We start from the raw sequence: 11,877 nt of genomic DNA, 5'->3' as shown, positions 1-11,877 counted from the left end.
AGCCCTTTCTTCACTCCCCAAAAACCTCTTGCTTCCTCTCAGAGGCAGTGGTGGTTTGTGTCCCATCCTCAGAGGTCAGAGCCCAGATTCCTTAAAGCCCCTCCTCCAAGCTTCTGGGAGGTCTGTAAAACCCTCCCTTCCTTTTTGTTTCTCCACCCTGGAGTGGGTAGCTGCTTCCTGACTTTTTATTCAGGGATTAGCTCAGCACTCCCTCTGTCCTCTTTCAGCCCTCCAGTGCCTCTGCTAACAACATCCTGTATTCAATCCTTTCTGATTGAAAGTATGGCTTCTGGGCTTCCCTGGTGGTACAGTGGTTAAGAATCCGCCTGCCAATGCAGGGGACACAGGTTTGAGCCCTGGTCCGGGAAGATCCCACATGCCACGGAGCAACTAAGCCCACGCGCCACAACTACTGACCCTGCGCCCTAGAGCCCGTGAGCCACAACTACTGAGCCCGCATGTCACAACGACTGAAGCCCGCACGCCTAGAGCCTGTGCTCTGCAACAAGAGAAGCCCACACGCTGCAATGAAGAGTAGCCCCCGCTCGCCACAACTAGAGAAATGCCATGCGCAGCAACGAGGACACAACGCAGCCAAAAATAAATAAATAAAATAAATAAAAATAAAAATAAAGAGAGAGAGAGAAAGTGTGGCTTCTGCTTTCCAGACTGGATCTCAACTGATACAGTGTGAATATGCCATAATTTACTTACCCATTTTCCTTTTGATAGACTCTGAGACCGTTTCTACTCCTTTGCCATTTGAACAATGATACCAAGCATTGAATACGTTTTGTACACGTGTCCTGGTACACAGTTCTAAAATTTCTCTACGTATGTGTAAGAAGTAAGATACTAGGTACTGGGTACACAAATGTTCCATTTAACAAGAGACTGTCAAATTGTTTCCAGTTTATATTCTCACCTGCATTGTATACAGTACCCTGTTTATTCACATCTCCAAATTCCACATATGCCTCCCTGAGGCATGTGTGTGGAGGGGCCCAGGGCCTGGGAGGTGAAAGAGGCTTAGGGCACAGAGATAGGCAATGGGAAAACCCACATGTGCATGGATCCCAGCCCAGCCAGATAAATTTTTGTGTCCCTGGAGAAGCATGAGGCCAGCCTCACCTGAGGAAGGCTCACTGGTGCTCTGAATGGAGATAGCTACCTTTGCACTGAGGTCTTGTGTTGGTCAAAAGCAAATCATACTTTCTCCCTACATGTAAGATGGGGCAACAGGCGCTGTTCAATTGGTAACAATTTCATGAGAGCCCTTGACAAGGAATCCTGCTGCATTTAACAGATACTCACTAAACATTAGTTTCCTTTTTTCTTGTTCCTCTCCTGCACTGAAGCCACTTCTCAGAGAAAGTGGAAGAAAATTAAAAAAACAAACTCCCAAACAAATCACAATTCTGATCTCCATCATTATTAACAGACCATTCACTAATTGCTTACCCACAAAAAAAAGGAAATAGGATTTTAAGTTTTACTTAAGGCCCCTGCATGGTGAGAATTGGAATGAGCTGGTTTCTCTTGGAACTTTTGGATGATAATAGAAGATAGAGTATCTGACTCAGGATTCCCCTCCCTTACTCACCCCTTCTACAGGCCTCTCAGAGGAGGGCAGAGAAGAAGGGGTAGAGGAAACAGACCACTCCAAGCAGGACTCTGGCTACTACCCCTCAGGGACAGGTCAGCTGGGGTGACCCAGCTCAGTTAGAGGAATAGGGTACTAACTGCTCATGAGCAGTGATTTCAGAAACATTGGCCTGGATCCACTACCCAAAAACTACCTTCCTCACCTATCACCTAAGAGTTCACCATGGGGATTTTACTTGCTCAGCTATTAAAATGTGGTGGGAAGGAATTCATACTAAGAAACTGACAACTTACAGAAGGCATCTAGCCCAGCCTCCCTCCCAGCGCGGTGGTACGGTTAGCATCTGACCCGGCTGAGGCGGCCTTGGTGGAACACTGACCGTGACAGGGACTTGTCATCTCAGAGAGTGGCCCTTTCGGTGCCCGGACCGCCTGGACTGCTAGAAGGCTCTTCTCATTCTGGTCAGCTCCTGCCAGGCAGAGCCACACAGCAAGGGTCTGTGTGGTGCCAGGATGGTGCCAGGCTGTGGGGAAGACAGGATGGTGCAGACCCTGCCCCAGCACCTCAGCAGTCCTGACGACGTGCACTTGTCCCACAGCTGAAGTGCTGCACTGCCCTCTGGACAGCGGGGCACAGACACACAGTAGGACAGCCACCTGATGGCCCGGACACTCCACTTCTGTAAGCAGCCTGGTCCCCAGCTGGCTCAAGTCAGACATTTCCAGGGGCCTTCTGAGGTATTCCTGGCCTGACCCTGACCTTGCGTCCTCCCTTCCAGTAGCCCAAGCTGTGTTGCCTCCCCAGTGTCAAGAGAGGCTGCTGGTTGGCTTGGGAACTAGCCAAGTAGTTCTCAAACTTAAGGGTGCAGCAACCAGGAATTGCTGAAACACAGATACAGCTGAGAGCACCATGGACCCTGTCCTGTCCTGCCTGGAGGTGACTAACCGGGGAGAGAGAAATAAGTATAAATTCACATACACAGAAGTGTCCCCAAAGCACCAGGTTAGGATGGGGAGAAGGTGGGAGGGGTCCCCCTGCCCTGCTCTGAGAGGCAGGGAAGGATCAGAGAAAGTGGCCTCTGCACTGAGCTCAGAAGGAAGTGTCAGAGTCCACCAGACAGAGAAGATGGTGAGAAGGGCCCCTGGGAAGGTTGGGAAGCAGGAGGGAGCCATCCTTGAGCTCCCAGGGCCCACTTCCTTCCACACTTGGCACAGGGTCTGGGTGGCAGGTGAGGGCAGGCCCAGCTGTCTTGGGGACTGAGCCCTGAGCAGGAACTCCAGTCCTGGGGAGCCGGCTGAGCTGGACCATAACCTGCATGTCTTGGCTTTCCTACGGGTCACATGGAGACTCAAGCTTCTGCAGCCCTGAGAGATGGACTTGCAAGGGAGCACACGGAGGTCCAGGGTAGCCACTCCAGGAGAGCAGAGGACAGAGCTGAGAACAGAGCTCGGGACTCCTCTCCTGGCCCCAGCCGCGTAGGGCACAGGGACCCCCAGAGGCTTCACCGGCTTCCCTGGGGCAGCGAGGGAAACAAGAGATGGACGATGATGTGGCATCGGGGAGAGCAGGACACGCCTCACACAGCGTGGGCTCTGTCCTCTCCTGGGAGGGGGTCAGCAGGCTGCGCTGGGAGTGAGAGGAGCTCGGCTCAGAGCACCAGCTGTGACAAAGCAAATAGGAGGCTGCATCTGCTGGGAAGACACTCCTTTGTGGAGAAAGAGAGAAGGGTGCAGATTTAAGCTGCACCAGGAGAGATTCAGGCCGGATCCCTGAAAGAACATCCTGGCTGAGGGTGGTGAGAATGGAAGGGCACGGAGGTGTCCACCAACTTGGCAGTGCCATCTCCAGCTCCCAGGACAAGAAATGGTGAAGCCAATTCCCCAGTTAGGACCCAGTCAGAGTCAATGACATGGAGCCACAGCTGAGGGGAAAAATCAATCAGGGCAGAGACGAGCTTTCTCCAAGACCTTTCTGGCTTTGGGCAGAGGAGAGTGTGGCAGGGATGAAAGAGAAATGTAGTTTCCCAAGCTGAAGCCCAGGCCTATTTAAAGGCTTAACATTTTAAAAAGTGTGGGGTTGGGATGAAGGCAAAGGAGGCCTAAATAATTTAGAAGCAAGTGAGAAGTGGCTGATTCTGATGGATTTGTGCCTTGTCTGTTCCAAAGCAGCATCCTTGGCCTCCTGGGAGAAAGAGGGAGTAAGCACAAAGCCAGACTTTACTGCAGCTTGATGGGCTTTGCTTCTCAAGGCATTTGTATTAGCTATCTACTGCTGCAGAACAAAGATCCTAAAGCTTAGCAGCTTAAAACAACAAGCATTTATATCTCACATAGTGTCTGAGGGTCGGAAATTTGGGAGCCAAGTCTCTGGGTTGTTGTGGCTCAGAGTCTCTCATGAAGTTTCAAAGTTCTTTTGGGACTACAGTCGCCTGAGGCTTGATTGGGATTAAAGAATCTGCTTCTAAGACTGACATGGTTACATAATGAGGCAAAGATGGCCCCTCTATTTTGGCTCCTCACAGCCAACTGGGACCGTTGGCTCAAAAGCATGCTGGTGCAAATTCAAATTTTTACACACCCAGGGACTTCCCTGGTGGTCCAGTGGTTAGGAATCTGCCTTCCAATGCAGGGGACATGGGATCGATCCCTGGTCAGGGAACTGAGATCCCACATGCCAGGTGGAGCGGGGGCAACTAAGCGCACGTCCTGCAACTACTGACCCCGTGTGCCACAACTAGAGAGAAGCCTGCATGCCGCGACAAAGAGCCCGCGAGCCGCAGCGGAGGATCCCACATGCCGCAATGAAGATCCTGTGTGCCACAGCTGGGACCCAACACAGCCAAATAAATAAATAAAATAAAAATAAATACTAAAAAATTTATTTTACACACCCAGTTGTTTTAAATACATCTTTAGCCATTTGGACCCTGCCTGCTTTGCATTCCCTAGGATACTGCATGCCAAATCTGCTAGCCATTAGTACAATCAACTCTGGTGCTACTGAATATCCCAAGCCACCACTGCCCCTTGGAGCTCTCTCACCTCAAGACTTCCCATCACGTTGCTGAACAACATCATCTAGGTATGAAGGACCCTCTCCATCTGCCTCTCCTTGCCCTCCTCCTCTTCTGGGTGGTGGCCCCAAGCGATCGCCTGTGGAAGGTCTCATGCTGTAAAGGGCTTCCCCTGCACGCAAGCCTGTGAAAGCCCAAATAAAGCTCACCGTTTGCTATTGCCAACCTCCTGGTCATCTTTTTCCTTGATCAGCCCTGAAATCTCTCAGACTCACTACAGGTGGCTCTTGGCTGGAGGGTTCCATTCCTCACAAGGGCCTCCCCACAGGGCTGTCTGAGTTTTCTCAAGACGGGGCGGCTGGCTTTCCGCCAGAGAAATCTGAGAGAGAGTGTAGCCAAGTGGAAGCCCCATACTGTTTCATGACCTAGTCACACACAAAACACACCCTTACTTCTGCTTTATTCTGTTAGAAGTGGGTCACTTCTAACAAAATCCAGCCCACATGCAAGCAAGGGGAATGAGGCGCCACCTCTTGAAGAGAGGAGTATCAAAGAATATGAAAGTACGTTTCAAAAATCACCAGAGCTCTTTCTCAAGTATCCTCCCTCAGCTCACCTCCTCTTCCCCAGGGTCCTGTTAGGTAAGCAGGGCAGGTCATGAGACTGAGGGAAGCCAAGTGACCTGACCGTGCTCACACGCCTAGTATGTGAGGCTGGAACCCAGGACCCAGTGAGCCTCCTCTCCCCATCCCCACCCCTGACACAAGAACCCCTCACCGCTCACTTTTTACACCACTTTCTCTTCTCTCTTCTACCTTCTCGTGACAATCCTGTGATGCACATCAGGGATTACTAAACATACAACAGTCAAAAGAACCTGGGTTCTGGTCATGGCTTTGGCACAAACAAGCTGTGTGATCTTAGGGAATTCCCATCCCCTCTCTGGACCTCCTTATCCTTCTCTGTAAGATGTTAAAGGATTAATGTGCGACAACTTACTCAGATATAAAATGCACCTGTGTCAAAAACTTAACTCATTAATTAATGAGGAAGCCCTGGGATATTATGACCAAGTCTAAAAAATCTCAAAGAACCACAGGTTTATAGCCAGATAAGGAATGCCAAAATGAATTAATGAACAGTTGCAAACTGGAAGAACTGGCAAAATTGGTCAATACCCATAGGAATCAGTTGCATCCATTGTGAAATGGCCACAGGTTGCATTTCTTAGGAAGGAATTAATTGCCCTACTATGAGTATTTAAACTTTTACCTCTACAAGTTGTAAAATAGCCTAGTCAAAGACAAACCAGGCAACAGATGAACCGGTTTGCAAGGCAGAAATAGACATAGATGTAGACAACAAACGTATGGACACCAAGGGGGGAAAGCGGGGGCGGTAGGGGGGATGAATTGGGAGATTGGGATTGACACGTATACAGTAATATGTGTAAAATAGATAACTAATAAGAACCAGCTGTATAAAAAATAAATAAATTAAGAAAAGACAAACCAGGCAGAGATTACCTGTATCTATGAGCCATCCAGGTCAGGACTCCCACTTAATTTCAAAGTCTTACTATTTTTCCTTACATGGATAAAAGTGTGGGCATTAATCCCTGATGCATTCCCTGGTTGTAAGCCTCATTAGCAGATAAGAAAACTGAGGCTCAGCCTGTGGGTGTTGTCCCTTCCAGTTGTCCCCTCAAGGGTCTGCCTCCTGCTTTTCCCCTTCCCCCAGGAGCACAGCGACAAAGCTCCCTCTGTCTTCTCTGGATGCCAAGGACTCCTTTTGAGAAAACTTGAGTTTTCTGTCTCCTTCTCTTGTCTTGCCCCAGAAGCAGGGCCCTTATCCATACTGACTGAAGTAGTTAATAAATAGCACATGAGTCAAAACCAACCTAATTATCAAAGGTACTTGTGTTAATAAATGCCTTTCAATCCGTACAGAGAGCTAACACACTCAAATTTAAAAAGGAAGAAAAACCATTACCTGGAAATGCCTGGGCTCCTACCTGAGCTGAGCCCTGTGAAGTCATTATGGGTAATTATGGGCTATTAGTTGCTATCATCCTAGCAAGACGACTGGTCCCAAATGTGAAGGCCTAGGGCAGCATGTGGCCCCTCTGAGGCAGAGAAGTTAAAGGTAACTTTCTGTTTTTAGTTCCCTTCCATGCCACTTCTTGTGAGTGACCCTACCAAGCCCCTCCATTCTATTGTTCAAACTTCACCCCAACAGTTTTGTTATCCCAAATTTTCTTTTGTGGCTGGGAATTCCAAGAAGAGCTTTCCTAATTCTCCACTCAACTCACTCTGAGCTGACTTCTCTGTGAGAGGAAGGTGAGGAGGCCTATAGGGCATGAGGTGGGGAGAAGAATGGGTATCTGAGTTGGGAGGGCCAGAGAGGAAAAGTGATATGCCCAAGATCATAGAGCTTGGCTGTAGCTCAGCTACAGAGCAGAGAGAGGTTGCGAGAAGGTGGAGAGGGGAGAGATGCTGGGAGCTTAGGGTGAAAATCTGGGGCTTTTGCAGATCTCCTGCTAAAGGGGGCAGAGCGGTAGGGAGGGAGGGAGGTTTATGGCTCCTTCAAGACTCCAGCTCAGTAAGACACAGGGTGATTTGCCTTCACCTGCCCCATATTCCAGTCAAACACTTTGTGGAAGATTAAGTATGGCCACAGATTCTTTGCTCTTCCTCCCTCAGAGGTAGAATCTATTTCTGCAATCTTTGAGTCTGGTCTGTTCTTGTGTCTTGCTTTGACCAGTAGAATGTAGTGGAATGGATACTGTACTGAAACTGCACAACATGTCTCAGGTTTGACTTAATGAAGCTCAGGTTCTTTATGACTCGGTGCAGAAGGAATTTGGTGAGAGGCAAAGTGATAGGTAAGGAGTAGATTTATTAATATAGGACGCTTGTGAAGGATAGAAGCGGGCAGGCAAAAGGGCTCTGCCCCGAGAACTAAGTTGGCTACATTTTTATAATCAAAGGAAAAGTGGGGAGGGGAGAAGACCAACTTCTTCCTCTTCCTTTGTAAAGATGTTACAGGAAAATGGGGCGCAATTGGATGGTCATGTCCTAGGTCTCGAGCGAGTTGCTGGGATGGGTCACCAAGTGAGAGTCCTTGGCTTCGCACAGGAGAGAATCAAGAGCGAGCCACAGCAAAGTGAAAGCAAGTTTACTGAGAGAGATACACATTCCATAGGCAGAATGCGGTCCATCTCAGAAGGAGAGAGCGGCCCTGAAATATGGGGTGGTTAGTTTTTATGGGCTGGATAATTTCATAGGCTAACGAGTGAGAGGATTATTCCAACTATTTTTGGGGGGGAAGGGGCAGGGATTTCTAGGAATTGGGCCACCGCCCACTTTTTGGCCTTTTATGGTGGGCCTCGGAACTGTCATGGCACAAGTGGGTGTGTCATGTAGCGTGTGCTAATGTATTACAGTGAGCATATAATAAGGCTCAGTGTCCCCTGGAAGTCCAATCTTCTGCCGTCTTGGGCCTAATCAGTTCTAACCAGTTTTTGTCATATCCAGTTTTTCTCAACAGCTGTGTCATTCTTTAAGGGTTGTGCCCTGCGCCCTTCCCTCCTGTCTCAGTATGTGTTCCAGAGCCTAGGTCTCCAGACATTTGCAGCTTCTGCTTTCTTTCAGAACACAGCCTGCAGACTGCCAAATAAGAAAGCCAGTCTAGCCTCCTGGAGGGTGAGAGGTGTGGCGACCCACTGGAACTCCCAGAATTGGTAAAGTTAAAATTTTAAGCTACAGAAGATACAGAAAGAAATCTTATCTGAACTTCCCTTACCTGAGTAAAGGAGAGCCTCCTGAAAATACCAATACCCCCTCTTCCCAGGGAGTTTCCTGCAAATTCAGCTACCACTGCCTATTTCTATTAGCATCAGAAAGCCCAGTAGAACTTTCCCTACTTTCCCACTGAGGGTCATGGGGGAAGTTTTTGGATTAATAGGACTGTTCTCTTATCTTTATTGTGGTGTTAGTTACATGATTTTATATGTTTGTCAAAACTTGCAGTACTATATACCCGCAAAAGGGTAAATTTTCCTGTGTATGAATCATAACTTAATAAAGAAAATAGAAAAATACGGTCCTGTAACAGGGAAGAGCTAAATCGGACTCCACGTTGGATCTGTTTCTTTGACTTTAACCTTTGCTTTTCGTTGCTTTTGTTATTATAATCATACAAAATGGCCTGCCTCAGGGAACCCTGCCCACCTCTGAATGGCTGCAAGAAAAAAGAAACTAACACATCCCCTCACCGAGGCTGGTCATTCCAGGAGATGTTTTGCAAGACTGATGGCCCTTTTACTTGACTTCCTCACCGCCTCTCCCTCTCTAATTCTATAAAAGAAATTGGCATCCAGACCCAGATACGATGGTTTATCGGAGACACGAGTCTGCCATCGTCTCGGTCTGCCGGCTTTCCCAGTGAAGTCGTATTCCCTGCCTCAGCACCTCGTCTCCAATTCATTGGCCTGTCGTGCGGCGAGCAGAGTGAGCTTGGACTCGGTAACAGTCAGATTTGAGGTATATTTTGAATGTAGAGCAACAGGACCTGCTGATGGATTGAACCATGACGGGCAATAACAGTGACTCATCCCACGGCTTAAGTACAATATGTCCACAAATTTTTTGATATGCTTTTCTTCAAAGGTGGAGCCTAATTCGTCTCCCTTTAGGCTGTGGGCTAAATCTCACACCTCACTTCCGTTGAGCAGAATGTGGCAGAAATGATGCTGTGTGAGAGATTAGGACATAAGAAGAATAGGGGGCTCCTTCTCGCTCTCTCTCTGGCATCCTTTTCTCCACAGGAGTCAGCTGCCACATCATGAGCACATTCAAGCAGCGCTCTGGAGAGGTCTTATAGCAAGGGGCAGGGGTTTCCTGTCAACAACCCGCACTGACTTGCCAGGAGAGGAGGTGAGAAGATAAGGGAAGTAGGTGGAAGGTAGGGGAGTGATGAGCGGGGAACTTTGAGGAAGGCTCTCTGCAAAATTGTAACTGTCACATTTGGAACACCAAGGTTATCCTTTAGAAGCCTCTTTAACTCAAGGTACCCAAGGCCTCAAACTCTCTACCAAAATCTATTCTCATCTCCTTTATTCATATAAGCCTTGCTTGATGACAGATTAAAGTATTCGGCTTCCCAGGGGTATTTGCATTCTTATCAAGAGGTATACATCGGAGAAGTAAAATAGGAATTATTTGATAGGAGGTGGGAAGATTTCTTGAGATCCCACACGTGGTTGTTTGCCAACTGCCTAAGATCACTCTGAGTGGGAAAGCTTTTTCTCTCACCCTAGGAGGCACCTGAGAGTTGTCCTAGAGCCAAGAGCTGGCTGAGTAAAGCAAAGATTAAGGGAAGAAGGTAGCTGCCATATTGGAGAAAGTGGATCCATTTATTAGCTCTGAGACCAGAATGGAGCAGCCTAGAGCTGACAGTGAAGAGAACCCTTAGTGAAGGCACTTGAGTGGCCTAAACTGATCCAAGGGTGGGACGAGAGGCAAGAGTGAGGGGAGGTCAGAATTAGAATGAGAGGGAATTCCCTGGCTGTCCAGTGGTTGGGATTCTGGGCTTTCACTGTCTAGGGTGAAGGTTCGATCCCTGGTCCCCTGGTCGGGGAACTAAGATCCTGCAAGCTGTGTGCTGAGGACAAAAAAAAAACTTAGAATGAGAAACCATTTCGGTGTTCAGCTGGGCTTGGATTCAGGGAGTGGAGATGAGGAAGATATGTCCGTCTTGGAAATCACTTTCCCCATATCCATCTTTGGTCCAGGCAGGGGAGAATACAGGGAGGCTTCAATGGAACTAACTGGCACTGCCCTTCCTTTCAAATCTAATTTAAGATTAGATTCTTATGGTACTGTACCTGGGGTGGGCAGTGAGGGAAAATTCAGAGACCTGGGAAATAGGAGAAAAGGACGTGGGGACACGAGTGATGGGGGAGCCTAGGCTGTTTAGTTGTCTGAAAATTTCCCTACCAAGGCCAGGATAACCTCGAGGCAAGGAGGCACGAAATTTAAGGAGATACTCACTCTCAAGGTCATACAGATGTAGAGCTGGTCCCAGAGAGTGAGTACCTCCTTAAGTTTTGTGCCCTAGGGGCCTCATTTGCATCACCCTAGTCCCAACCCTGATCCCTTTACCAACTCTTCTTTGGCTCTAACCATGTCCTAAAAATGAACAAAAGTTAGAGAAAACCTGAAAGGTCTAATTTCTCTTGCTGGACTGCTGTTTTCATCATGCTGAGTCTCTGACACTGCTTTCTTTGGTTTGTGCTCTCAAACCCATTCATCATTGGGCTCTGTGCAGGAAACAAACCACTCTCCACGTTCCAGATACAAAGTCCCAGATTCACTCCTTCCTGTCAATTCACCCTTCATACTTCCCACATTCACCACCTGCCAGTCAGGACCACAGCTCCTCAGACATGACTTACAAACATGCTAACCATCTCTATTAGTGACAGGATATCTGAATTGAGCCTTCCCAAATCTCCAGTCATCCAGAGTTTCCTATGCAGGATGGCATGCTTGGTAATTTGAGCTCCAATCCCAGCTATGTTCATATAGATTCCTCCACTCTATCGTCTCCTTATATGACCACAAAAGACTGGAAACATTTTAAATGCTTACAGAAAAAACTAGGGAACACATCCTAAAATGCCCCCATCTGGCTGGCTTCCCATGACCAGATGAGCCTCTCAGCAGAGCCAGTGTCAGGCTAGGGATGGGAATAGCCAAATGGAGGGCTCTGGCCATTCCTCCCATCACATATTCCTGCACCGCATAGGTCCCCACCTTCCGTGTGGGGTGGGCCATTTGGTGCTTCTCCTGGAACTCTTCAGTTTGTGCTCCACATCTAGTCTGTGCAAAAATATAATAAAACCTGAACTTACCATTGAACTGAACTAAAGCCCTAGTGACCATTTAAACTGAAAGGCATTTTTAGTTCTGAATATTTTATGACAGGTGATCAGAGTAGAACAACAGCATGATTTATTAATGGGTGATCACCCATCGTGTGTATTAGTATATTTTGCAGCACGGTGTCAACTAGATGGACATTAGCATCAAGGGACAAGTCTAATGTGGCCAAGTGTATTATCCAACTGCACAAAACTTATCCCAGGGACTCATCATGAGGGCCTGTCAATCACCATTCCGTGGGGTAGGGAGGGCCCTGGTCATGTCCCAGGCACAGTCAGTCTGGGCTCAGATGCACCTTTCTCTAGCAGAAA

The sequence above is a fragment of the Eschrichtius robustus genome, chromosome 3 (genome assembly GCF_028021215.1).
Source record: "Eschrichtius robustus isolate mEscRob2 chromosome 3, mEscRob2.pri, whole genome shotgun sequence".
In the NCBI taxonomy this organism is placed as follows: domain Eukaryota; kingdom Metazoa; phylum Chordata; class Mammalia; order Artiodactyla; family Eschrichtiidae; genus Eschrichtius; species Eschrichtius robustus.
This window is presented reverse-complemented; position numbering follows the sequence as displayed.